Below are 4,889 nucleotides of genomic sequence, written 5' to 3'. Positions count from 1 at the left end.
TGTGAACATTAAATCTATGACGCTTTCTTTGACCATACAGGAAGCCATGCCTTAGTGCTCTCTAAAGTATATGGTTGACCCATATCATGAGATAAATCATTCCATGAACTGGAGGTGAATTAGACATGTAGGTCACTGTCCAGACAGATCTTTCATGCCAGTGCCACAAGCACTAATGTCGAATGAAGCGCCTGCTTGCATCCCTGTCCAAGTCTATCTCCAAAGTCAGTTGCAGAACCAGTGTCTGAGCTCTATTGAATCCATGGGAGATATGTGACAGCTGAGCAGCTGTTGATACTGGCAAAGCAGACGCAAAAGGTACCACTTGAGCGCCCATGTTGTAGACTGAGGGTCGCAACGCAGTCCCCCGGGAGTAGTGAGCTGTGATGTAGTCTTTCCGGCAGGATAGGCACATATTCAGCGGAAGAATTCTTGCTCGTGTAAGCATGTCTAACTAACTAACCAAAACAAGGAGCAAGATACGCCACTACAGTTCATTTCATTAGTCTAATGTGCATCCCTACCTCCCTACCTAGTCTCCTCTTGTTGTCTGTTTCAGGATCTTTCATCGTTTATCAGTTTATCACATTAATATTGGTGGAAAATGGGAACTTTAGTTTGGCTCCAGACAGTCCTTTGGTCTCAATAGATGCCTAGCAGACATGATACAAACACAAACAGAGCTCCCATTGCAAGTGTTGAATGTCAACGTCTTTGGACATTGGGTAGTTTATTATCTTTCCCTAAAACTATCGTTTTGATCAAAGCTAACAGCAGCAAAGTGGCAGAAACGGCAGAAACATTAAAACATGTTTGGTTATGTTTCAGTGCCTTTTTTTAGAGGCTGTTTGCCCACCAAATGAATGAGTTTTTGACAAGGGCATTTAAATGTGTTACACAACATCCGACAAGAATACATTTTGTGTCTCCTTCTCGCCCTCTAAAGCCATTCTTCTAACCAATGACCGAGGTGGACAATGACATCCAGGGTATTGGATGCGTATTAGGAAGTTTTGCCACATCTCGTTTGCGTAATACATGACACCGTTCTGTATGGCGAGGCAGGCAGTCAACAAGGAGCCCAATGATTACTCCTCGTCGGCGTCTGATTCATTCTGGCACACACCTCTCCCCTGCCGTTATAGATGGACTGCATTGAAGTGACAAAGCAAAGTGAGAGAAAAGCTGACACTCTCCTGCTCTGTGGATTGTGCATATGGAAATAAAAACGTCGGCTTAGTGCTGCACAGAGAAAAGCACATGACCAATACGCATGAGAATATCTTAAATAAAGAATAGTTAGCCTCTTTGTTTTAACTCTGAAGATACTAATTGAGGAACCTCATGTGCCTACTAACAAGCTGCTTCTGCCTTAGTTAGGCCGGACTAAGAATACACTTGAATCAATAATGGGGCCATTAGACGTTCTCTCTTTTGTACTGTTGGAGCACAACATCAGTTTGGTTTATATAAGACCTATAAATGTATCATTTGCTGCGTTTACTGGCTCACCAAGAAGTAGACGTATTACCTTCACCATAATCCAGACTTTACGACAACAACAAAAAAAGATCAGCCAAAAAATAGAAAAAGAAATGCATTATGAACATGTCTTTCCATTTACAGCATTGGGACATGGCAGAACATTTAAGGTCAGGGTGAGAACACATCATTCACATCCTGTGGTGTGAGAGTCAGGTCAAATTCAAATTCAAAAGTCGTTACAAGGAGTGGCTAGAACAACAATTCACCACCAACAACTGTTTGTCTGTCCGGAAGATATGCAGCAGATCAACAACTACAAATAAAAGACCCCCCCCCAAGCACCAGGCGGCCCTCTACTACCAAACCTGCTGAACTAGTTCTACTGTCGTTTTGAAACACAATAGGGCCATCTAGCCCCCCCTGCCCCCATCCCATATTGTATCATCCAAATGCTAAAATATGTATTATATTCTGCTCAGCCATTTACTTTACGTTCCTATTCTCATCTTTTATTATTTCTTATTGCATTGTCGAGAAGGAACCTGCAAGTCAGCATTTCATTGGATGGTGAATACCATATGTATCCCGCACATACGACTAATACAACATGAAACTTAAAACCATCTACTTCCTACCCCTATCCCCTCCTGACTACACTCTCCCCTGCCACCCCCCTTCCTTGCCTCACTCCCCCCGCCTTCACTCCCTCTCCCCTTTTAACCCCCTCCTCCCTTACACCCCCCTCCTCCCTCACCCCTAGGTCTGTGGACGGTGCCGTCAACATGGGCCTTCTCTACATCCACCAACACCTCGACAACCCAAGGACATACGTGAGGATATTGTTTGTGGACTTTAGCTCGGCCTTCAACACAATCATTCAGGACCTGCTACTGCACAAACGTACCCAGCTGAACGTATCTGGCTACAGGCAGGTGGATCACCGACAGGACACAGCACATAAAGCTGGGGAAACATATTTCAGATTCCGCAGGGTTGCGTGCTCTCCTCCCTCCTCTACTCTACTTGGCCATCACCACGGCCAAGTCATTCAAATTCCTGGAGACCATCATCTCCCACAACCTCAAGTGTAAGGACAATATCACAGTGGTCACCAAGAATGCTCGACAGAGGATGTACTATCTGCGCCTGCTGAAGAAACTCAAACTCTCTCCATCAATTCTGGTTCGGTTCTACAGAGCCAGTTGATCCTCACCTCTTCTACCACCGTGTGGTTTGGGTCTGCGTCTGCCCGCTCTAAGGGCAAACTGCAGTGCATCGTCTGGTCTGCAGAGAAGGTCATCGGCTGTCACCTGCCTCCATCAAGGACCTGCACATCAACAGGACAAGGAAACTTGCAGGAAAGATCATCGCCGACCCTGCCCACCCCAGACACGCCATCTTTCAAAGACTCCTCTCTGGCATACGGTTTAGGTCAATCTGACCAAAACCACCTGAACAGTTTCTTCCCCCATGCGGTGGCCCTCATCAACCCACCATCAGGCTCATAGGAATTAAGTGACTGTCTCAAAAATGAGGCAGGACAAAAATCGGAGTGCCTGTATTCACCCCTAGCCGGGGTATTGGTCATATACCACAAACGCCCAAGGTGCCTTATTGCTATAATAAACTGGTTACCAACGTAATTACAGCAGTAAAAATAAATGTTTTTTCATACCCATGGTATACAGTCTGATATACCATGGCTGTCAGCCAATCAGCATTCAGGGCTCGAACCACCCAGTTTATAAATAGATATACCCCTCTGTAATATACCCCTCTGTATTCGCACTGTAGTCAGTCTATACTCCAGAGTTCTATGTTTTATGGTTACTGTTCCGATACTCTATATTCTGTATGATTTCTATGTGGACTTGTATTCTGTTTGTATATTGTCTATTGCCGGCAGCACCTTCTCACCAAGGAAAATTCTAGGTATGTGTAAAGGTACTTGGTGAATAAAGGTGATTCTGATTCTGATGTGCAATGTGGTCACAAGCTGTTCTAGAAATGTACACATCTGGAGAATTCCCTGACTACGCCGTGCAGGATGAGCACAGTGATGCAGAGGACTGAGACATGTCAGAAGTCTATTATTTAAATGCAACAGGGATGAATGAGCTAGATAAAGACCTCAGAATGCTGCCTGGGGCATTACAGAAAGTTTATTTCTCCCCTTAGCCAGTTCTTAGATTTATCATCAACCAGAGCATACTGCAGCAGACTGGCAAAGAGAGAACAGCAGAATCATGATCATATTTTCAGTCATCCTGAAATCAAGGGCTACTGATAACTGTCAAACCTGTGCAAGGCAGTGTGTGTGTGTGTGTGTGTGTGTGTGTGTGTGTGTGTGTGTGTGTGTGTGTGTGTGTGTGTGTGTGTGTGTGTGTGTGTGTGTGTGTGTGTGTGTGTGTGTGTGTGTGTGTGTGTGTGTGTGTGTGTGTGTGTGTGTGTGTGTGTGTGTGTGTGTGTGTGCGTGCCTGCGTGTGTGTGTGTATGTGTGTTTGTGCATGTGTATGTACATAATAATCCTTCACCTGAAACATTCAATGTTGAGATGAAGTATCCTTGCTCCAATCTGTCCCTCTCTGATAAAGCAGGGAGCCAATTAAACAGCATGGTCAACAGTGGAAGAAGCACAGTGGCAGTAGGGCATAAAGAAAACATTTCAGCCTTAATGTATGGCAGACAACCTCCCCAGTGACAGTGTCTAAACCATGGTCAAACTTACACAGCCATATCAGGCCCAGCCATGCTACAGCAGAACCCATGCCTGAACAGACACTGATGCTACCTGACACTCTCTGAGGATTGTCTGCACCTCAGCCCACAACACCGTGTCTCCTGCTAGCAGGCCAGGGAAGTAGACAGCAGAGAAGACTGGTGGACAGCAGGTGCTGCCCTTCACTTAGATAGACTATTCTCATTTACAATGCTTTAGGCTATCCTGTAAACCTGGCAAATATTAGTTTATCCACTATCAGTAGGGCTGGCTATATTGTTGTGTAGAATTACTGACCACAAATTTAATGGGAGGTTATTGTTGTGAAAACGCTACTGACAGGGTGACCTCATGAGGCAACCTAGTCTCAGAACATTTCCTATTATTCTGTATGTAAATCTGAGACACTTCATTTAGTGTGATATGTTACGTTTTGTATGGTATGTACGAAGTTGTGGATATCCATCACCCATTTTGTATGATATGTTGCGCATTACAATTCATATTCAATGTTATGAATTTGCAAAACATACAGTATGTTACGAATTTGCGAAATGAACAATATGTTAGGAATGTTAGCTAGCTGGCTAACATTAGCTAGGCTAGGGGTTAGGGTTAGGAGTTAAGTTTAGGAGTTAGATTAAAGTTTAGGTTTAGGGGAAGGGTTATCTAACATGCTAAATAC

Source organism: Oncorhynchus keta, chromosome 14 (genome assembly GCF_023373465.1).
Source record: "Oncorhynchus keta strain PuntledgeMale-10-30-2019 chromosome 14, Oket_V2, whole genome shotgun sequence".
NCBI classification, from domain to species: domain Eukaryota; kingdom Metazoa; phylum Chordata; class Actinopteri; order Salmoniformes; family Salmonidae; genus Oncorhynchus; species Oncorhynchus keta.
The sequence above is the reverse complement of the archived record's forward strand: the minus strand, read 5'-3'. Positions refer to the sequence as shown.